Here is a 25,035-nt window from a genome sequence, read left to right as displayed (position 1 = left end):
AATGGAATGCCTAGTCTGGATTCTCATAAAGAAAGTGGGTAGGAAGAAGGGTCACCCCATGGGATCCCCATATTAATAAACAATAATGGCATACAGTTCACACTATAAGTTAGAAAGCAGTCTCATTTGTTGTGTTTTGAAATAAGTTGATTGGTTGTAGATCAATTGAAAAAGAATTGGTGCAAGATAAAGGCTACAGAGGTCGACATGTTCCCTATATGCCATGTAAAGTGGCTTTGGGAAAAACACGTGCCCTCAAAGAAGTATTTGCATAGCAGCCGCTACTAACTAGCTGATGACATAAATCAATTTAAAGGCATGACCAATACAATCCCAACCCATAATTACCACCAGTAAAGAAATAGGGGTAGGTTGGGGGAGGGTATTAGGGATGCAGGTCCATTTACTTTTTAGCTAGCCTTTCTCTGTAGGTTCTCATTTTTAGACATGTTGTCAGAAGAGACAAGCAGCCACTCTTTCCACCTCTATCCTATAGGAAATAAGTAGTTAATCCAACTTAAAATGAAAACAGACCCATGAAGCAGCATAAAGGTGAGCTCTCCTGTGCCACATCGACAGGGCCAGCCATAGAAAGCTCTGAAGAGAGCAAGATTATTCCTTTAGGGACACACAGATGCGGACAAGCAGATGTAGGACCTGATGGAGTTGTATGATTTTGTCTTAACAGAATCAGGAAAACAGAGGAATTTCTGGGGAAATTATTAATGGATAATAGATCTGTTCACTCTCTAAGAGGAACATAAGGAAGACCATAATGGAAAGTTATAGTTAACTCTTGTGTCTTAAACCACAAGAAAAATTATGTTCCCACTAACAGTAAAAGAGTACATCATCTCCCGGTAAGCCTCTGGATTCAATTCTGCTCTTTTGTGTGTGGAAATGGGTGCTCTCGGGAGAAAGAAAACGCTTTCCTAACTTTCCTCCAGGACACTGCCCCTTGTGATGATCTGTCTCTTCTATGACCCCAAACTCCAATTTGACTACCTCTACTCATGTGTTTTTTCCAATTTAAGTGGAAGAAAACATGGTCATGGAAATTTAAGGCAACTTTGGTAGATCTGGCTTGTGCATTTTTCCAATCCTCAAAATGATAAAACCTTGTTCTTTCTATTGAGTGTTTTCATTCATTCATCCAACAAGCATTTCCTGAGCTTTTGGTATATCTTAGGCAAGGAGATAGATCCTGTGATTCTAATGATAAATAAGAGTCAGTCTCTGTGTTCAAAAAGAACCACAGTCTTAATTCCCACTTGGAGCTGATAATGGTTCCTCTAGGGGCCACTTTCGCTCCATGGCACTGGCCAGACCCTACATAAAAGGGTTTCCAAGAAGCATACTAGCCATTAACGGTCTATTCTGAATTGTGAAAATGACCTGCTCACCACATTACCCCAACCTGCTGCCAACTCTCCTGACCATCAGCTTCATCACTAGTCCTTTTATTTCCACCCGACCACCATCAAATCTTTGAAGAAAACTGCCCTCTTCGTGGTTATTACCTTGTTTTTCTCAATGACAATACTTAGCCTCCACTCTGGCAACACTGCAGGCTTAGCTTGTCTTAGTTACACACTTCCTGCCTCAGTTTATCCCCAGGACTCTCATACACTTGACTTCAGCCTTGGGGATGCACTCTAGAGGCCAGGAAATTAACTATCAACTTGAAAGTCCTCTTTGTTTCTCTTAACCAGGGCTGTCCCAGGATGTGTGGGTTCCCCTGTTTATATAAGCAATTTTATTTACAAAGGATTATTATAAAACCCACGGGTCCATGTGAAGTATGGTTATTTACAATAAAGATTGAGAAAAATGAATAGAGAATAAGTATTCAAATATCTGTTTATTGTCCAATCAGTGCACGAGAAGATTCTTCATAGTGTTCAGGCAACATCTATTCCTGTTCGGGTCCAGGAACCATTTCGTCATGTTCTTTCTTGTCAAATGTGCCATTCCTGTCTAATTTCATATCTCCTACTGTGATAAAAAGGTAATAATGCTGTTATTACCCATAATACCATGGCTCTTCAAAACATGTTTGTATGGAAACAACATAAATCTTATTGCCTCTGCAGTTGACTAGTACTATTTATTCAATGCTGGTTAGTTGCATCGTTACTCACAGCACTGCATCACCCTTCATGCCCCCCATGAATACTGCCTTTCAATGACTTTCTCAAAGGTTTTACTTTGCTTTCTTGATGATAACCATAAATGCAAGTCTTACCCAGAGTATGCAAGAAAATGTGAATGATAATTGATTTTCCGGGAATGACAAATTTACTGTTCTTAATTTTATAGCGTAAACATAGGGCAATATATCTTCCAACCATCTCTCTTCTTGAATTCTATAGGCTGTAATCACGTAATTCCTGGAAAGTGATCACTTTATTTCCACACCACCCTACCTTCCACATACCGCTACCAGTGGTAGGATAGACAAGGGGCCTAGGGATAGAACAAGAGCAGCCCCATTTGCTCAAAGAAACCAGCTCAGGAGTGCTTAATGACATCACATTAATCAGAGGCAAGAGAAGTCTTAAGGTCCTCAGGGTGGTCCCAACTCTTGGGTAATGTTGATCAGAAGCATACAGCAGGAAGAACAATGATGAGTCAGAGCTAATGCACAGGCCCACACAAATGGCTCAAGCTGCAGGGTAACATAAACTCTTCTTGCGTGTGATGAGTGAGAGTCATCCAAAATCAGCTTGTCACCCCCATTCTGGTGGCCCAATATCATGCATCCCCATGAAAGAAATACCACACTAGCCAGCAGGAGCAATCTGCTTGCAAAGATGGGCTTTAGGAAACCAGTCCAGGGCAGAGGGCCCTGGGCTGACCCCACAGGATCAAATTCCAGAGAATTTCTGGGCATCTAGTCAATCCTACACTTACAGAGTAGAGAGGCTGAAAGTGTCCCAAAGAGGAAAAACAAGGACCAAGACTCACAAAAATTCCTGGGGTGCATCACCTGGAAGGCACTGGCAGCCCTGTTCAGTCCCAGTTTTTAAAAGAGGTCTGAGAACATTTTGATAAAGGCTCTCCAAAGTCCACGGTCCCTTGCCTGGGCTTCTATTTGCCTAGATCAAAGGGCAGCACTGCTCAATGGGATCTGAGGATGCAGATAAAATTCTTCATGCTTGACTTTATCATCCCAAACTTTCCGAGGAAGGTAAAATCTGCAATCACCATAGCCTTGCTTCATTACTCTTGACCGAGCGAGAAAAGCAGGTCTATGGATCTCAGTAGGATCAACTCTGAGAGGAACTAAAAAGTGAAGAAGGCAAAAAGAGAGCAAGGTAATGGGAACTTGATAATGAGCTATGAATCTGCCAAGAAATAAGAGAAAAGGAAAAGATCAATAACTTAAATTATAGTCATGCTAGAGAGAAGAAATATGGTCCTGAAAAAGATGTTCCTCCCATAATCTAATACTTCTTTTCATCATCCCAGCCCCTCTCCACTTCCCAAGCAAATCCATAACTTTAAAATTATTACTTGGAAAGTTAATTTTAGATACGTAAGTATTCCTCTCCCCAATATACAATTTTTTTCATCATACCAGAAAGAAAGGTTCTTGGAGTTGGAAAAAGCTGGACATATCTGCTTGAAGCAGTTGTTACTGGACTAGCATCCATCATCTATGCTTTTTCCACGGAAAGAGTTATATTTTGAACATCACTTTTCCTTCTTGTTCTCCACTATTACACTAAAGCTGAATTTTAAATCGTTTTAGAATTATACCTGATTTGCCCTTGAAATTACTTTAATGCCATTATTATTTAATGTGTTCCCAATTTTAAATGTTTTAAACTGTATTTAAAGTACTATACCTACCACTGCAAACAGACTATTTGATAACCCCATCATTTTTATATTACAAAGATGATTTAAAATTCCCCCCAAAGGAGGTAAAATTCCATTTCCTTAAAATTTGAAATAAAAACATTATATGCTAAATTAGCATTTTGAGTTCACTGTGAATAAATTTAGCATTTTATAACTCAGAGCAACAATAAAACTGTACATTAATATGTGAAGAAACAGGAATTTTCCTATCATTTTTCCTTTTCAGGAATCAAGATTTCAACAATTTTTACCTTTATCTTAGATATTACGATGTTTAGCCAGCAAGATGGATATGACGTTTTCTATTTGTGCTGGACAGATTTATAAAATTTATGCCTGCACAAGACCTTAGAGATCATACAGCCCAGTCTCCACTCTGTCCTGGGAAAACTGAGGGTCTGCAAGATCTCCTGACTCGTAAAGGTCTTCCCAGGAGGTCTGTGAGAGAAATGGGATAGATGGCTTGACCCAAGACTGGTGCACTTCTTTTTAATCTATCAAATAAGAGACACAGACAGAGATTGTGGATGCAGAAAATTTGAAAAGAATCTACAAACTAGAAAAGCTAGCAAGTGAATGGGATTTTGACTGAGATTGCATTCAATCTTTAGAGCAATTTGAGGAGAATTGATATCTTAACACTGTTGAGTCTTCCAATCAATGAACATGATGTATCACTCCTTTCATTTAGGTCTTTAATTTCTCCAAGCAACGTTTTATAGTTTGCAGTGTAGATCTTACATATCTCTTATACATTTATTTATTCCTAAGAATTTGATGTTTTCTGATCCTGTGGTAAACGCTATTTTCACAGTTTTATTTTTCATTGCTTGTTGTTATATAGAAATAATTGCCTTTTTAATGTTTAGTTGTATTCGGCACACTTGCTAAATTCTCTTCCTAATTATTGCAGTTTGTTGCAGATCGTTTTGAATTTTCTACATTCACAATTGAATCATCCACATTCCATTACAGTTTTTCTTCCTTCTTTCCAATTTTTATTTCTTTCCAATTTTTCTCTTATTGCAATGACCAGGGCCTCGAAGATAATGTGATTATAAGTGGGCATGGTGGACATCACTTTCTTCCCAACTTTAGGAAGAAAAGGTTTACTATTTCACCACTAAGTTTTATTTCAGCTGTAGATTCTTTTGTAGATATTCTTCATTAGATTGAGAAAGTTTTCTTTTATTACTATTTTTCTGAATTTTTAAAATCATAAATGAGTGTTGAATTTTAGCAAGTGCCTTTTATGCATCTATTGATTGTATTAAAGTAGTTAATTACATTGATTAATTTTCAAATATTAAACCAACCTTGCATTTCTGGAATAAACTCCACTTGGTCACAATATATTATCCATTATTTATATATTACTGAATTTGATTTGTTAATATTTTGTTTAGTATCTTTCTATCTAAGTTTATAAGGATATTGGTTTATAATTTTCTTTTCTTGTAACGTCCATATAGAGTTTGGGATCAGGATATTCTACCCTAAAAAGGAATAGGTAAGTGTTCTCTTCTCTATTTTCAAGTGTATGTGTAAGATTGCTATTATTTGTTCATTTTAAATATTTGAAAGAATTCAGCAGTGAAGCCATATGAGCCAGGAATTTTTCTTTGCAGGAAGGTGTTTAAATTTGGATTCAATTTATTTAACAGATATAGTAATACAGTACCATTTACATTTTCCTACTCGTTCTATGACAATATTGGAAAGTTGTATTTCTCTATTTCATCTAAATTATACAATTTATTGTCATAAAATTTTTCATACTATCAACTTATTTTTATCTCTATAGGCTCTATGGTAATATTCCCTTTGTTATTCTTGCTATTGAACAGTTGTGTTTTCTATCTTTTATTTCTTAGTCTGTTCGCAGGTTATCAATTTTATTAATATATTCAAAGAACTCATTTCTAGAATTTACATTCCTTTTTATGTTTCATTGACTTTTTCTCTTCATCTCCTCCATTCTCCTTTCTTTGTATTTTATTTGCTTCTCTTTTTCTTTGAGATGGAAGCTTAGATAATTGATTCTTTTATTTTTTTAACTGATTGCCGATCTTCTTTTTTTTTTTCTTCTTCTCCCCAAACCTCCCCAGGACATAGTTGTATATTCTAGTTGTGAATGCCCCTGGTTGTGCTATGTGGGATACCACCTCAGCATGGCCTGAAGAGCAGTGCTGTGCTTGTGCCCAGGATCTGAACCAGCGAAACCTGGGGGCCACCAATGCAGAGAGTGAACTTAATCTCTTGACCATGGGGCCAGCCCCAGATAATTGATTCTTAATCTTTCTTCTTTTCTATTTATACTTTTAAAGCTGTACATTTCCCCCAAGTCCTGCTATAGCAGAGTCCCACAGGTTTTAACTCGTCATATCTTCATTATTATTTGGTTCAAATTTTTTTCTAATTTTAATTATTATTTCTTTTCTGTGGATTATTTAGGAATGTGATACTTAATTTTTAAGCATTTATAAATGTTCTAGTTATCATTCTGTTATTTATTCTTGATTGATTGTACTGTAATCAGAGGCTATATTCTGTATGATTGCAATCCTTTGAAATTGTTGACACTTGCTGTGCTGTTCAACATAGGTCTATTTTGGCATATGTTCCATGTGCACTTGAAGAGAATGTGTACTCTGTAGCAGCTAGATGCAGTATTCTGAATATGTAATTTAGATCAAGCTGGTTATTATTTTGCTCAAGTCTTCCATATCTTTGCTAATTTTTTGTTTACTTGCTCTATCATTACTTAGAGAGGTTTATTAACACACCTAATTATGGTGTGGATGTGTCTATTTCTTCTTTTAGTTCTGTGAAATTTTGTTTATATGTTTTGGACAATCTTAACAAGTTTATACAAAACTAAGATTGTTATGTCTTTCTAGCCAATTGACCATTTTAGCTTTATGAAACTTTCCTCTTTATCTCTGCAAATACTTTCACCTTATAGTTTACCTACCAACTTTTTTTCAATTAGTGATCACATGGTATATCTGTTCCCATACTTTTTCTTTGAATTTATCTGTGTCCTCATAATTAAAGCATATATCTTATAAACAGCATGGAGCTAGGTATTATTATTTTAACATTATACTAAAAACTTACCTTTAATCAGAGTATTTTACACATTTACCCTTAGTGTAATTTTTATATACAGTCAGGCGCTGCTTTACAACATTTTTGCCAATGATGGACAACAAGTACAAGGATGGTCCCATAAGATTGTAATGGAGCTAAAAAATCCCCATTGCCCAGTGACATCACAGCTATCCTAACATCGTAGCATAATTCATTGCTCACATGTTTATGGCGACACTGATGTAAAAAAACCTACTGCACTACAGTGGTATAAAAGTATAGCACCTACAAATTATGTATAGTATATAATACTTGATAGGGATAATAACTATGCTACTGGTTTATGTATTTATTATTCATTATTCTATTACCTTTTATCATTATTTTAGAGTGTGTTCTTTCTACTTATTAAAAAAAATTACTGTAAAACAGTATGCTGCATTAACACTGGCAGCAGCCTCATACATCTCATGTTTACTGTGTCTCTTGACACATTCAGAAAGTTAGCCAAGAGTTTGGGTGGGGAGCTTGCAGGAAAAGATAGTGACTACAAGGACAAAAAGGTAGTGACTACAGTATCCAACAATTTTGACAAACTACCTAGGATTCACAGTCAGCCCAAAGGGGTTTGCAACAGCATTGAGAGCTGAGGTGAGTTCAGGCTGGTAGAGGACCTGACCAAGCTGAAGGCCATGAGCTACTACTCTAGTGTAGAATCAGCCATAGGTGCCAATAATCTGCTTGCTTTAGGCAGTATGAAAGAAGAACCAGAGCCAATATTTAGTCTTCTGCTACCACCTGTCCACAGCTTCCCACGAATTTGTCCCTACTTAGCCCTAAACTTAAACTTTGAAAAGAAATTAAAACATAGACACCATGTTTTGAAGAACTTGAAAATTATGCGCTCTCTCTTTTCAGTCTGTCACTTTAACCCACTGTGCTACATACACACATACATACAAACAAAGACAACGTCTTTATCTTAATGTGACTACAAAGTTTAAGGGCAAAAGATGAGAGATCAAGATCTAACTTTGCTACTTGCTTACCTGTACTCTCCTTTTAGTAAATAAATGGAGAAGACATCTCCAGAATTAAGCAGAAACATAGCTAAATTTAGATCATTCTTCCCTTGCTAGACTCAATTGAGTTGAAATATCAGGTGGGGAATATGTTTGTACAGTTGGGATGGTTAATTTTATTTGTCATCTTGGCTAGGCTATCCCAGCTGTTTGTTCAAACACCAGTTTAGATGTTGCTGTAAAGGAATTTTTTAGTTGTGATTACCATTTAAATCAGTAGACTCGACTAAAGCAGATTATCTCCATAACATGGGTAGGCCTCATCCAATCAACTGAAGGCCTTATGAGAAAAGACTGAGATCCCCAGAAGAGGAAGGAATTCTGCCTTTGGACTCAAGGCTGCAACATTAACTCTTCTCTGGGTCTTCACCTGCTGCTTTGCAGATTTTGGATTTGCCAGCCTCCACAACTGTGTAAGCCAGTTCCTTACAATCAATCAATCTCCCTCTCTCTCTCACTCTCTCCCTCCCCCTCTCTCTCTATATACATATATATATATATATGTTTATGTATATTTATGTATGTATGCATATAGAACCATGGACACAGGCCCAGGGGTAAGGCCACTGCCTCCTGGGTTCCAGAGGGCAGAGCTGCCACCCAGGACCAAGGGGGTGGAGGTGACATCTGGGTGTGCCTGGAGGACAGAGCATCAAGCCCATGAGGATTATTCTCCAGCCTTAATATACAATGGAATTTTTCTTGCTAAGTTTAAGACTCTCGTGGGACCTGTGACCCTTTTTTTCCTTCTGATTTCTCCCTTTTAAAATGGAAATATCTATCTTGGTTTGGTCCTACAGTTGCATTTTGAAGGAAGATAACTCATCTGGCTTCACAGGTTCACTGAAGGACAGGCATCTTCCCCCAGCGTGTATCATACCCTGAGTCTCACCTATAACTGATCCGTATGATTCAGATGATGAGATTTAGAACTTTGGGTTGATGATGTTTAGATGAGATTTTGGACTAAGAGTTGATGCTGGAATGATTAAGACTTTGGGGATGTTGGGATGGGGTGAATATATTTTGCATGTGAAAAGGACACAAATTTTGGAGGGCCAAGGAGTGGACTTTTATGGGTTCAACTGTGTCCTCCTAAAAAGAGGTATTCTCCAATACCTCAGAATGTGACCTTTTCTGGAAACAGGATCTTACAGAGGTAATAAGTTAAAATGAGGTCATTCATTAAGATGGGCTCTCATCTAATATGATTGGTCCCTTACAAAAAGGGAAAATTTAGACACAAAGACAGGTACAATGTGAAGACAGTCATGGGATGACAGAGGCAAAGATTAGAGTGATCCGGCTGAAAGCCAAAGAATATCAAGGATTGCCAGCAACAACCAGGAGCTAGAAGGAGGCAAGGAAGGGTTCTACTCAGAGACTCAGTGGGATCATGGCCTTGCTGACACCTTGATTTCAGTTTTCTAGTTTCATAACTATGAATAATAAACTTTTGTTGTTTTAGTGACCTAGTTTGTGGTATTTTGTTATGGCAGCCCTAACACACTACTACAACAATCAAACTAACTGTTCATCCCAATGGAGCTATTTGACCATTCAAGTCAAAATCGGGTACTGAATTTCCAAAATAGAAAATTGACTGAAAATCAGAGACTGATTCAACTAGACAAAATAAAATTCCAATGTCTAAGTCCTTCCCAACTAGGCCAGATTACCATCTCTAGAGAATGGAAGCAAAGATACCATCTCAACTGCCTCCCTATGACTACTGTTTCCTTTTCCACTCAGCTTCTACACTGAGGCATTTTCTATTGGTAAATATTTGGGCATGTTAGCTGAGTGTTTCTATGAATGCAGGTGGGGTTTGAATGTTTTGGTCTGATGTGTGAGGAAAGTTGAAAGGCATTTTCTTCATGATGGAGGGACAAAAGACCCATGAGAGATTCAATTACCCTTAAGGTTTCCTCTCTTCTCATATTCCCTGGGCTACGCCAAACCCCAAAGCTGGGCCAAGTTGATCTCCACACCTCAAGGCTCTGTCCCCCAACCCCCCAACCCCTAGGTCTTGTACCAGTCATAACTTGATTTCAGCAGACCCAGACAGATGTAGTTTTGATACCGGCCTAGGACAAGGTCGACATGAGGGAAGGCATATTGTAACTCAGAATGACCTCTGACTAACTCACCCACACTGTATATGTTTTACCTTGCACGTAGCCTAGGAGATAAATAGCTACCCCCTAGGAAATAATCCTGGGTGATGCATGTACCTCCCTGTAGTGATAGATGATAACTTTGTTCTTTTGAGTTTCTTAGGGAATATGACAACCTCCTCAGAGAACATGCTGGCATCCATCATCGATGACAAGTAAAAGACCTGGTGTAGCACCTCCAGTCACCGATGCCAGATGGTCAATCTTCTGAGCCCCTCCTTTATAGCCCACTAGTCCCTAGATAACTGCTTAAACTTTGTGCTTGGGGAAGATGGTCTTTGGGACATGAGTGTACCATCTTCCAATTTTGCTGGCTAGTTGAATAAATCCCTTTCTTGACCACCTAGTTGTCTTGCAATTGATTGGCTTCAGGGTTGCGGTGAGCAGAACAAGCCCTTGCTTGGCTACAGTTTGATATCAAGTAACTCCCACTTCCAGGCTCAATGAAGACAGAGCATCCCAGGGGTGACCATTGCTCTGATCTTTAACTCACAGATCACCCCAGGATAACCAGTCTCTTCCTGGGCTAAAGCACCCAAGATGCCCCACCTGTAAGAATACACTTCTACTCTGGTTCTCAGAAGAGAAAAGCATGGCCATATGGTTCGTGTCAAAGTAATCTACCTAGTCTGGTTTGTGTTTGGTTCTTTATAGACATAATTTGTAATGCTCACAATAGCCCTAGTGTGCAATTTGTTACTCTCATTCTCTACAGGAGTCAACTAAAGCTTATGAAGCTTAAACAATCCACTTAGTCACGCAGTTAATAAACCATGGGGCCAAGATTCAAACCAAGGACTCCCTGTAACAGGGTCAGAGAAGTAGAAAGAAAATATATAATGTTTGGTTTAGATAGTTGTTTAGGAATGCTTAGACTCTTTCAGGCTTTCAGATCTCCTTACCTTTTCACCAGCCTTCCCAAGGTGTCATATGGGCATGGCTTATTGAATCCTTTGTAGGCACGGGAAGAGAGAGTCTCTTTTTTTGGTACTAAGTGCCTTGTGCAGCTCTCTTTGCTCTTAATAAACTCATATTTCCTTGTCTGCTCCTTCTCTAGTGACCCTGCTGGCACCTATTGCTGATATCTACACTAGAGTACTGACTCATGACCCTCAGCTTGGTCAGGTCCTCTGCTACCCTGAACTCACCTCAGCTCTCAATGTTGTTGTAAACCCCTTTGGGCTGACTGCAGATCGTAGGTAGTTTGTCAAAATCGTTGGATACTGTAGTCACTACCTTTTCGTCCTTCCAGTTACTATCTTTTCCCAAACTTTCCTACTTTTCCTAACTTTCTGTTTCCCCACCTTGAACGGATCCTGGGGTTTGAGATTCCTATCTCTACTATATACAAAACAAAGGTGGCTCAGAGGAGTTACACTGAGGCCCTCCCTCTGCCAGCATCACCCTTCTAACACTGATGCAGTCTTCCACAAGCAGGTGTAGGGCTCTTTTATAACACAATCTTAGCCTAGACTATCAAATATAAATTGGTACAAAAGGTGCTCTGCTTTACATTTCCTATCTATTATGCCTCCATCTGTCCAGCACTTCAATCAGTCAGTATTCCACACCTCATTTTTGCCTCTCTTTTCCCATAATTCTTTGCATGAGAATGGTATGTTTCTCCCTCTTTTCTCAAATGAACTCCCTTCATGTTATACCCTCCTTATTCCTGTGTGAACTACTTCTGTGTCTCTTTCTTAATGATGGAAGGGCTATGCTCACTATATTATGGAAAAACTTCTATAGTCCAGATGGTCAAGCCCGGCTCTTGATATGTTAATGAACAATTATCAGTTAGAACGCCTTCGGCAGTTATTAACAGACAATACCACCTTAATTTGGCTTAGACAGTAAAGAAATGGCATTATCTGATATGATTATTCCCAAGGTAGGGCTGTTCCAGTTTTGTTAATTCAGTGCTTGACTGTGTCATCCAAGACAATTTCCCCACGTCTTTCTGCCCTGCTGTCCTTAGCCAGTTGACAGCCACATGACAGCTGCCACCATTCCAGGTGTCATAAGAAGGTACAATAATATCTAGCAACAGAAGATAACTGCTTTTTCCTCTGTCGGATTCTTTTATTTATTTTTTTGGTAAACTTTTTATTTTGGTGAGGAAGATTGGCCCTGAACTAACATCTGTTGTCAGTCTTCCTTTTTTTGTTTGAGAAGGATTGTCGCTGAGCTAACATCTGTGCCAATCTTCCTCTATTTTGTACATGCGATGCTGCCACAGCATGGCATGATGAGTGGTGCATAGGTCCATACCGGAGATCCAAACCTGCAGACCCTGGTCTACCAAAGCGGAGAGCACAAACTTAACCACTAAGCCAGCAGTCCAGCCCCTCGAGTAAACTTTTTTTTTTATTTGAATTATAACAGACACCAGGAGCATATAAGAGTTACTGTTGCCCCACATTCTCGTTAACACTTGTATTGTCACTTGTTTTCTATTACCAATTCTAGTGGGTACCTCAATATGGGGATTTTTGGGGGGCATTCCTGAATAATTATTTAATGCTAATTAGATAAATGCACAGTGCTTCCACTGTAATTATTTCTATACTACATGTCTTTTAAACTCTTCTTGCTAACAACCAAATGATATAACCATTTAGCCAATTCATGCATTCAATTAGTTGCCAAAACAACATTACCATGACTTTTTATAGCAAGGAAGACTTTAATCAGAAATATCCTCAGCATCTCATTTCTGAGTGCATCATGTGCCTATACCTAAACCAATTTTTGGCAAAGGGAAGGAGAACACCTTGATTGCCTCAGATCAATCAGGATTCAGCCCTGGGCTGAATAACTTCCTTGAGGCTTATGTGGAATGAGCCTTACCCCACAGTGAGGTGACTGAACCAAATCAGGGTCTGTTAGAAAGGAGAAAGGAAAGTTACTGGTTATTGAACAGGCAAACCAAAAGGCACACTAAAAACACTAAAGCAATTTTTAAAATCATTTTATCCCTTGATAAATTCTAGCTTTCATAATTATTTTCTCTACTCAAACCCTTGTTTTGTTAATCTAAAGCTAAATGACTGCTATATTAGGCAAATGGATGACTCAGACTAGCTAGTCAGAAGATCGTGTACATGAAAAAGTAAAAGAGAAAAACACATTAATATATTTTGAAAGCAATTTCCCCACTGATTAAAATCAGTCTGTCACCAAAAATGTTATGAACTATAGCCTGAATTTCCAATGAGGTAACCTTTGTTAGATAGTGTTGACTTTGTTTCAGTTGGCCAATAACCAACATCTATGTGGAAGTCAGTGAGTCTACGTTTAGCCATCTAATGTAGCATTTGACTATTAGCAGTGTTTATTTGGCTTCCAATGAGAGATTTTTTTCCTGGATGACACTTTACATCTTAGCCAGCTGTTTAAGTTAATTATAAATTTTTCTCTCTATTTTCAAAAATCACCTGTTCCAGACATTGGCTATAAACACATTTGCATAGCCATCTATACGTTTCTTTTATGACTACTGTAGGTTCAAAGAAAGATAAAATCCTTCAAGTCAGAGGTGAAATCTTCTTCATTCCCCTGATAAACAATAAAATCCTTTGAATTCCAATAAAGTGTGATTTTTCTTTTGGCAAACTTTTTTCCACTTAAAAAAATAATTAGCTTAAGAGAATCTTCTTTGATACATTATTTTATCAATCAAAACAAATGTCTTCATGTGTAGAAAGACTTAAATGTGAAAATTTAAGGAGCATATTAGGTCTAATCTATCATTTCTGTTTTTTACTAAAAATATCCTAATTTAGCCTTGTTATAAAGATATATTCTTCTAATAAAACATACTCTTAAGATTTAAGGATTTAACTACCATTTTCCTTAAATCTCCACAGTAAATTTGATAGGATTTTATAAATTAGATAATAGTTGTAATTACCCTTACTAGCTAATTAAATTGGCTTTACTTAAAGAAACATTAAAATTAGTTGGTTGGAAACAAACATGCTATTCCAGTCTAATTTTGGATAAGGGCATTTACATAAATTCTTTTCCAGATACGAAAAGGTGAAACTACATGCTGATGAGGTCAAGGCCCAGATCCTTCCAAATTTCTATTTCCACACATGTCAGCAAACAGCTGGATGCTAACAATAGTAAAGGTTGTGCTTTTGACCCCTTTAAAAATAAAAAAGGCTATACTTTGAGAAGGCGAAGAAAATAATGCATTAAGATTTAAATTCTGAGTATCTATCTCAGGGTCACCCAAGTTGCCAGTAATATTGTCTTCCTTTTTGGGAGTTCAGCTACAGCCAGGCCCTGGTCCAATACAGTTAGGCCTGGTGGTTCTCTCTGAGCCTCTCTTTAGCACATGGAAGCATCCTTGAGTGAACAGTGTCCTTGGTCCCAAAATGATCTGTGAGCTACAGCCTTCCTAAGCTACGCCCATCACACCTGCAGGACCCCAGAGCCTATCTTGTATTAGTCTTCTACCCTCGACAATTACAGAACTGACCCTTGCTCCTAATCCCTAATTTTTTTACCTTCCACTAATGGCCAGCTTTTCTCAGCCTCTACCAATTAATTACCAATTCTGTCCTGTCCCAAGCTCAAGCCTGTTGCCCTAGAAGGAAACTGTATTACGCCATACAGCTAGACATGGCTACTAGTGACAAATGGTCATGGTGCATATCAGAACACTTGCATTTAGTTGATAGTCACCTAATAAAAGTCAGTTCATCTCATGAGCTGGTGCAAAGAAAGCAAGTGAGTATCCAAAGAAAAAACTTTTTTTTCTTCATTAGCATAACTGGATTTTTTTAAACAGTAGTTCTAACTTTGTTGCTAGACAGCAAACAGCTGGTAGGGGGATATAACAAGAAAGAGGCTTAAAGAAAGCTATGATTCTTACAGTTTTTCTAATAAATGTGTGACATAGGCAATCTGGAAGCACAGGAAAAGAACTGAAAATGAATGAAATGCTACTTTGGATATATGAGGTCTCCTCTTCAACTACGTGGTCAGAAGTTTTTCCATTGTGAAGCATGAGTGGTAATAATAAGGGTAGGTTAGCTTTATTAAGCAGGTACTTTACATGTACTGGTTAATTCTCACAACAATCATAGGAGATAGGTATCTTTTATAGATGAGGAAACTGAGTCACAACTAGTTTATGAATGTTACCCTAAGTCACACAGCCAATTAAGTGGCAGAGTAAGAATTCAAACCCAGGTAGTCTAATTCTAGGGTGACTTTAAGTGAATATAAATCAAAATTAACTATCTTATAGAAATAAAAGCACAAATTCCTATGTACCCTGCTTCACATTAAAATACTTTCAAAGGAATTTAGGAATAGTCTCCATTCTTAGGCAAGATAAGAACACAAATTCTGGAAATTTCTTGTCCTTTATCAAATGATCAATTTAAGGTAGCATTTGAGTGAAACACATCCTCTAGCCTTCCTCTACTATCATACCCTTAAATATTTAAGTACCAGCAGCAGTGTTTATTGGGTCTCCAACTGAGAGATGCTAGAAATCTAAAAAATCCCCTAAATCCTTGACCAGCCACTTAACATGGCTAACTCTTGAGGGGTCAAAACATGGTGGACACTCGGGGAAAGAAACACTCTTTATTAACAGTTAGGACCTCGTTTCCCACCCTGATGAACTTGGCTGTACCATTTATGATCTTTTCTAAGCCAAAAGCAGACCAAATGTCCTCTTTGGTCCTTTCCCCTGAACACCATCCTGATCTTGATCTTTGAAATCTTTCTTCAACAAAGGCGAGGAGCAGGGTGCAAAACTTAGCCAACAGAAAGAGCCTTTTCCTAAAGGCTTGAGTAGTACACTTCACCCTTCCTTCCACTTGAACTCAGTTCTGGTCCCAGTTAATTTTGAGATAAGAATCTGAGGAATACCCAGTTCCAGATTATCCTATTGCACTAGACTATTTCTGGAAGACACAAGAGCAGAACGATATGTGAAGCAATCACCAAAGGAAGACAACACAATGAGGGAAGCTATCTAAAGAAAGTCTTCCACTTGAAAGACAAAAATTTTAAAACTCTGCACAGCAACTTGACTCAATTGTATCTGACAGAATTTTTCCTCCTCAGGAAGAAAGACAAGGTTATACTGTAGTGATATAAAATCTCAGTGGCTTATAAGGAGAATGTTTATTTTTGATCCTACTAAATTTCCAACATAGGTCAGACACTGTCAGGTAAAAGGAAAGGAGAAACATGGCCAAGCTCAAGCTGGCTCTCAAAGTTTCTGCTTCCATCCACATTCCATGGGCCAAAGAAAATCCAATGATCACTTCTGAGTCCAAAGCGCAAGAAAGTATTATCCTCCGACTGGGATGGGCACCATATATTACACAATGCCAATGGAGTAAGCAAGTACAATTCATCCCCAGAGAAGAGCAGTGAATATTTTGAACAAAAATACAATATGCCACAGGTTCTGTTTTTTGTCCGGTGGTGTATTATCATCTATGCTGCATGACAAATTACCACAATTTAGCAGCTTAAAATAATACACATTTTACTCTCATAGTTTCCGTGGGCCAGGAGTCTGAGTACAGCTTCTTTGGATTCTTTGCTTCAGAGTCTCACAATGCTGAAATCAAGGTGTCAACCAGAGCTCAAGTCTCTTCTGAGCCTGTAGGTCCTATCCAAGTTCACATGGTTGTTGGTTGAATTCAGTTCCTTATAGCTGTAGGTCTGATGCCCTCAGCTTCCCCAGGCCACTCTCAGTGCCTTGCCATGGGGGCCTCCTCACATAGGTAGTTCAGAATATAGTAGTTTGCTTCTTCAAAGCCAGCAAGGGAATCTTTAGAGAAAGTCTGCCAGGAAGTCTTATATAACATAATATAATCATGGGAGTGATATACCATCACCTTTGTCATCTTCTATTGTTAGAAGCAAGTCACCAATTCCACACACACCTAGGGGAGGGGACTATACAAGGTGTGGGTACCAGGAGATGGAGATCACCGGGGCTATCTTGAAGTCTGTCCACCATAGCTGGTGGAACACGAAACAAGCAAGGAATATTTAAGCTCCCTCTAGAGAATATGGTATACTGTTAATATAAAGTTCAAAGATGTGGCCAAGAATATTCCAATTATTACCAAAACATTATATTAAAGCTCCTCGTACAGGTAAGATTACTTTAGTTAGACATTGAGATTATGGCACCAGTTTTATTTTAATCCCATCATATTTCCCCCACCCTGAGGCTGCTATTCCTCATTTACCAGGAAATCCATTTTTAAAAATACTTGGTATACCTGAAACTTATATAATAATAATAAAGAAAAGAAAATACTTGGTCATGATATTGATGAAAACCATCTTTGGTTCTTTACATTTGTTTCTCTTGGTTTCTAGAAGAGAATTGTATTTCTTTTAATATGTACTGACCCTACATATATTCCCATCCTAGGGTCTCTCATTTGCTCCTTGTGAACTATCAATTAGCATTTCCACATTGGTCGCAGATGCTGTGTGACACAAGAATAGCTAATAAACACAACCTATGCAAAGCAGCTTCTACCAAAATAAGAGAGAATGCCAGGCTCCTGTTTCCACAATTAGTGAATATTATGTGTTTACAAGACAAGCAGCTCAAATAAAAGGCTCCGCCAGAGAACATACTGAATGAAAATGTTTACTTACCAAAAAGAAATTTTCAAGTGTTAATTATGACCAATTTGCTTTTTCCTAAGACTAAAATAATGCTGCAAAAGACTTTCAAATACAAGTTGGCAACAATAAAGCTGGCCATTTTTAGCAGTTTAGGGTATATATATTATGAGGAATGTTTTGACTTAAAGAGTAAAATCCACTCCAAAGAGAAATGCAAACGTTTTACAGACCATAGATTGTGCTGTACCACAGTACTAATCAAGTACCTATTAGATGGGAAGTATAACGTTTCCCTTATATCGTAATAATGAAAGTACCCTTGTCTTTCAACAGAGTTTCATAATAAATTAATATTATATATACGCACAGCTGCTAATGTCATTGGTAACACCAATGGTAATATAATTCCTGATCCCAAAGTTTGCCTGTTGTTCTTGTTCTCAAAGACACTGGAGGGTAACATGAGAATCCAAACGAAAACTGGGCTTCCAAGCAGGTCAGAAGATACTCAACTTGACTCATAACTATGGACATGCTAACTCAACCAGTGAGATATAACTTTTTATCTAATATAGTGTCAAAGATCCAAGTGTTTGAAAGTGCTGTGTTGGCCTTGGTGTGGAAAAACAGGTACTTTCATATTTTGTTAATGAGACTAGAAATTGGGGCATCCTCCTTGGCAGGCAATTTGGTAATATCCATCAAAAACTCAAAATACATATAAGTATTGACCTAGGAGTTCTTCTTAGATTTAAACTCATATACCATCATAAAGACATTTTCTCAAGGATAAGCTCCAAAAAACATCATATTGTAAAAAAATCTGTGGTGCCGGTCCCATGGCTGAGTGGTTGCATTCACGCACTCTGCTTTGGTGGCCCGGAGTTTCACCAGTTCAGATCCTGCACACGGACCTAGCACCGTTCATCAAGTCATGTTGGGGAGGCATCCCACATAGTACAGCCAGAAAGACCTACAACTAGAATACACAACTAGGTACTAGGGAGCTTTGGGGAGAAGAAGAAAAAAATAAAATAAAAATAAGATTAGCAACTGATGTTAGCTCAGGTGCCAATCTTAAAAAAAAAATTGAAAAAGATAAAGATATGTTTACACGACGTGGTCCCACATGATAAAAAAGGGGGCTATGCACGTATGTTTGCACATGCATATTTTTTTCCTGGAAGGATGAACAAGAACTTGTTAGTAGAGGTTATCTCTGGCAAAGGGAGATGGATTGTGGAATAGAAATATATATTACTTTTGGTTGTACAGCTTCTGGTACTATTTGAAATTTTTACCGTTCCATTTTTTTAATGAAAAATAGAATAAATAAGAAAATGAAACTGACTTCATCTGAATGAATCAGATATATTGAAAGTCATATTCTAATTAAAATTATGGAGTGATATTTTGGCTCCTCAGCCTGCCCACGTTTTAAATGTCCTTGAGAGGCAAAATGAATGATAGGACAGTTGCCACTCAGAATGCTTATTCCTTTCTCTGGCCTTCTGAGTGGCATCTTATGCTTCAGAGACTTATTCTAGGAGAGGATGACCACAAGAAATTCATCCTGTTAGGTTCAGGGTCATCCTCTGAAGGTGAAAGAGTTGAAGGTTCTGAGATTGAGAGCATTGTCTGGGATGGACCCAAACCCGAGATCACATCACTGCAGAAGTTAAGTCATTTGCTGAGGAAGGAGTCAAGAACCTTCTCAAAATGTGATTAGGTAAAACTACTTTGAGAAGTTTCTTTATGTCCCAAATATGAGGCAATCCTAAAATTGGATTCCCAGAGTTTGAAGACCAAGTATGGACCAAAAAACAACCCAGATTCTCAAACTCACCTCAGTTTGGTCTATTGGCTCACTCTTAAATCAGATTCAGACCACCCCCTGGTGGTTAACTTTAGAAGAGACACTCCTTTCTGTCCGTCTCACTGTGGCCCTTGATTCAGACAAACAGGACTTGATTTATTACGAAGACAGTCAAGCTTCCCAGAAAAGAAAAACATAAGACAATTTGCCAACAGGCAGGGAACAAAATCTCTAGTACTGCAGCATGAATAAAGGCTGAGTGAGATGGAGAAGACAATAATTGGTAGGAAAAGTTTATGTTTTAGATAAAATACTTTAGAATGTTTCCCTGCTTTGAAAATGCCGTTTCCTCTGGCCTCATTCCTCTGTGAAACGCCACAAGTTTTATTCTACTCAGTGCTCTATGCCCTCGCCTCTCTGAGCTGCAACTGATTCATTGGCCGTAATTTGTACTCATATAGGTTGATAACATGTCACCTTGGTGTACTCTAAATCACCAAAGACACAGAAGCATTACCTCATCTTCTAAATTACCTAACACCCTTAGGAAGAATTTGAATCTCGTGGGCAAAACCAATCCACTTATATATGTCTCACTAGATTTGGTGTGTTCTGAATTGAGTGTTAGTATAAGCTATGGTGTCTGAACTTTGTTCCTGGAATACATGACATCTTTATACAAATATCATAATATCTATGGGCTTCTAAGTAGCATGTGTTAATAGAAAGATGAAGAAATAGATACGTTTGCAGATTCTTCCAAGCGCTCAGCTTTGTCTTCTGCTTTATTTAGTTTTAGTGAACCTGTGACACTCCCTAAAGGGCTGACTTCTTGAAATTACCTTTTCTTGTCTGAGGCTGGAATGAGAAATACGTTTTCATATCATTGAAAAACCCTTTCAGAGTTAGGAGGTGGAGAAGGAGGGGTCTTTCACATTTGCAGGATTTAAGATAAGCTCCTCAGAACTTCCTCCCTATGCTGGTGCTTCCTGGTCCTCATTTTAAAAGCAAAAGATTAAAATGTATTTATGATTTTTTTAAATAAAATAGACCCAAAGATAACATTATAACAAAATGGATGAAAATTTTGAAAACCAACTGCTAAAATTATAACCGCACATGGTCAGACAATTGAAAACAATAACACTTGACCAAGAAATGGATCTTTGATGTATTCACATGGCTAAAAAGTGACTGCATCTGTCTGTGATGTGGATACAGGATAATCTCATTGATGCAGTCTCTCCCTAGGTTCCTGGGTTGGGACCCTCTGCATCATTACCCTTCCTCTCATGCCAAAGGTTCATGCCTACAGCCAGAGGGGTGCATTCATACCTTCGGGTGGCACAACCAACCACAAACCAATAATCAGACACTGACACTCGATCTTAGCATCTTTCAAAACAATCATCAGCTTGTGGAGACTACAAACCTTCTTTATCTCCTCCCACAATTCTTTCCATCTTTTTAGAAAGTCAAAAACTATGAACTGACCCTTATTAAATGTTAAAATAAGTTCAATTGTTCAACGGTTGCAAAGTATCAGGGTCACTATCCATAGCGAAGGCAAGAGTGAAAACTGAAAAGTCTTACTATGGCTTACAAACCTCTACAAAATCTGAACCTGGTCCCTCTCTAACCTCATTTCTTGTTAGTTTCTCCCCTCTCACTCAGCTCCCACCAAGCTCACCATCTTGATTAACTTCTCACACATCAGGCACACTCCTGCCTCAGGCATCTTCACTTGTTTTCTCTTCTTGTAATGCTCTTTCCAGATGTCTTCATGGCTAGCTCCTTCTCCTCCTTCAAATCTGGCTCAAATATCACCTTAACGTCACCAACCCTTTCCCCAGTACGCCTGATACCTTGATCTATTTTTTACGTAGTACTTACCAGCTTCTTAAATACTATACAATTTAACTATTATGTTTATGTATTCCTATCTATCCCAAGCCGCACCCCTCAACACACGTTATAATGTAATCTCCATAAGGGCAAGAATTTTTGTCTATTTTCTTCACTGATGTATCCTCAATGTCTCGAAGAGTGTCTGACACATGGTAAGTACTCAATTAATCTAATGTTCTTACACGAATAAGTGAAAGGATGAATGAAGACACTAACACTGTTCAGTAGATCAGTTCTTTTACTGTGCAGTGTAAGTGCAAGTCCAAGTCAAAGAGACACAGCCCTGGGTCCAGAGCTGCCAAGTGGTGCACAAGGAGCATACAGAACGGCGGGAGCGAAAGGGTCGAAAAGCTAATGCAGCAGAACTAGCTGAAGTCTTTGGTAGCAATTGCTAGAATAAGTCTAGGACAGCAGTTGCTTGTCTACTGCTGCCTGCAGGATTTTACAGCTGTTCAACATAGAATGTCTCTAGTCTACCCACTGGTCTAGTCACCCTGTCCTGCAGAAACATTGCTTCCAGCTTAAAGACCTTTCAGTCGTTCTCTGATTGTCATCCCTCATTTTCCATTTCTCTGTGAAGAAAGGCCCTCTTTGAAAGGACAGAGGACACTGAGGGTAAATCTAAATAAGCCAGTAATTTAAAACTTGGCCTCATTCATTCTCATCAGAACTATCAATCTCCAAAGACACCACTCTGATACCAGCAAGGAGATCTACGCCATTTATATTCGTTGGGTCGGGAGAGGTTCTTAACCACTCTCTTCCATCCCCTCAGAATTGTTTTGTAACATATCTGGGATGTCTACATTTGCAATGACTGCTTTTCTACTACCAATGTGTGCCTCCCTCTCTTATTTGCTCCTAAGTTACAGAATACATTTGGGTTGTCACCTTTTCCTTGTAGCACTTATAAGTTCATTACCCACATTCAAGCGAAAATCTAAAACGATATTGCTTGAATGCTAAATCTTCATGGCAACTGAACACAGTGAGGTATCCTGTCCATGAAGATACAAAGCAGAAGGGAAGACCAATGTTTATTGAGCAACTACAGTGTGTTACACACTTCACAGATATTACCTTATTTCAACTTTACAAGGAATTTCCACAGAAATGGAGCATGCTTTACCCCATCAGTTGGATTATAACCTTCTTGAATAAGTGACCATACTTATTTTGTTCATCACTGTATTCCTACGTCTAAGATGCTTGGCTCATAGTAAATGCTCAATAAATAGTTTTGAATAAATGAATGAATAAAATTATGTCATTGCAGTTCCTCTTATCCATAAATCTGGCCCAAATCCCAATTCCATATCCTGCCTCATTAGCTGTATTTTATTCACAAGGCTGAGCTTCACAAGATGGTGGGTATATTCTTTCCACATCCCACTGTGTTTCTTAATGCAAACACAGTGATCATTAGAAACTCAGTTAATATAGAGGAACATCAGGCTGTCTCAGCTTGACTTAATTTGACTCTGACATAGAATCTTTAGTAAAATATCTATTATCTCAAATACCACCTTGGTCTGTTTTTAGATGGTTCATTGAAGTAGCTCAGGATGAAATTCAAGATTTCATGCAACAGAACATATTCATAAATATATAATATTCTTAAACCATGAGCTTTCCTCAGGAGACCTTCTGTCAAGTTGTAGGTCATGGAAGCAGCAAGGCAGTCTATGGATTCATTTTAACTCCAATAATCCTATTAGGTGTGAATTAGACAACAAATTTGCATCTGTTTCTCTGCTTGAATCTTTTTGTAAGATGTATTGACATGGAGTTAAGAAGCCAGGAATAGGCTAATTTTCTTATAGTTAAAAATGACTATTTATGGATGATCATTTTTTCACTGATTCACTATTTTTAGTTACAATAAAATATTCTGGTCATAGGCTCACTCAGAGACTACTTATAACTAGAAAAATGATTTTAACTTTGATTTCATTATTTAGTTTATTATTGAAACTAACTGATATCACTTTATAACTTCAGAGATTTTTGTAGTAAAATAATGAAACCTGTAAAGAATTACTTTGTAGCAAACATCCCAGAGTCCTGTTCTCACAAAATGCTATTAATAAAACTTTAAGGGCAGTTTGGCTTACATAGAATTAATTCAACCAGGAAGGCAACAATGCAACGTGACATTAATCCCTTGAGCTAGGAAAAAGTAATTTGTGCACTAACTTAAAAAAAGTAATGAGTTTCTGTTAAAATAACCTGAGCTGTCCAGAAAATTACTGTCAATATCAACAATCACATAAAGAGAAGAGTAATAGGCATTTTCCCCCTTGATTTTTCTTCCTCGACATTTTCTTAACTATTTTTTTGAACTTTCTCTTCCACGCGAACTTTAGAATCAAGGTACATAAAAATCCCATTGAGATTTTTATTATAATTATTACATTGAATTTATAGATTCAGGACTAAATGATATATGTACAATATTGAATAATCTACCCTAGGTATGTTTTACCTCTCTGTTTTTTAGTATTTTCTGTATCCTTCAGTACAGGCTCATATTCTTTGGAAAATATGTACCTTGTTTTTGTTTAATATACTCCTAGGTATTTTAAAGTTTTTGGTGATATAGTGAATGTGCTTTTTCCTCAAATACATAGAGATATAAGAAACCAAGCAAATTACACTTGAACTCTAATGTTCTTTGACCTGAGTATCACTGTGACTTATCAGGTCAAGTCACAATCCAGGAGTAATGATTTAAGCTTGTCTTTTTAACTGCATTAGTAGATGATGATCCCAAGAAAATATTCAAGGACTGCCTGATCAGAAACATATGTGCAATCTAATAATGTTTATATTTAACTTGAAGCAAGCAGTTGTAAGACAGAACCCATTGTAAGACAGAAAATCAAAAGTAACCTGACATCACTTCACAGAACATCCAATTACACGGAGCCTGTTGCAGTGTACTAGCCTTTCAGAGCGAAAGCAAGCGGATGGAAGGGAAGCTTTATTCCAGCGCAAGCTGCCAAAAATTTTATGAGGCACATGCAGCAATAGTGGCTTTGATATTTCAATTTTATTGACCTCTCCGAATCCTGTGCTAAACACCTGTGGACTGGTGAGTTTATCATGGCAAATGATAATTTGCCATGATAATCTCAAAAGAATTACTAAAGAGACAAATAGGTTACTTTTTATTAAAAATAAGGTTTATGCATTGGGAACAGAATTGTGTTTATCATAAAAAACCCTGTTTGCTGAGCTTTCGTCGGAACAGAATCATTTGCCAGGCATTTTTTCTCCATATGCAGTATGTCTCCATTTCGTTCTCATTTCACTTTACAAGTCACATCTTCCACCTATTGAGTTCACTGAGAAGCCCAGTCATTTCCAACTCTTGTGAGATGAAGCAGGCACTTCACAGAGCTCCAAGAATAGTTTGTCCTATTTAAGAAACACCAGATGGAACAGCTAATGCCGTGCCTCG

The sequence above is a fragment of the Equus asinus genome, chromosome 4 (assembly GCF_041296235.1).
Source record: "Equus asinus isolate D_3611 breed Donkey chromosome 4, EquAss-T2T_v2, whole genome shotgun sequence".
Classification (NCBI taxonomy): Eukaryota; Metazoa; Chordata; class Mammalia; order Perissodactyla; family Equidae; genus Equus; species Equus asinus.
The sequence above is the reverse complement of the archived record's forward strand: the minus strand, read 5'-3'. Positions refer to the sequence as shown.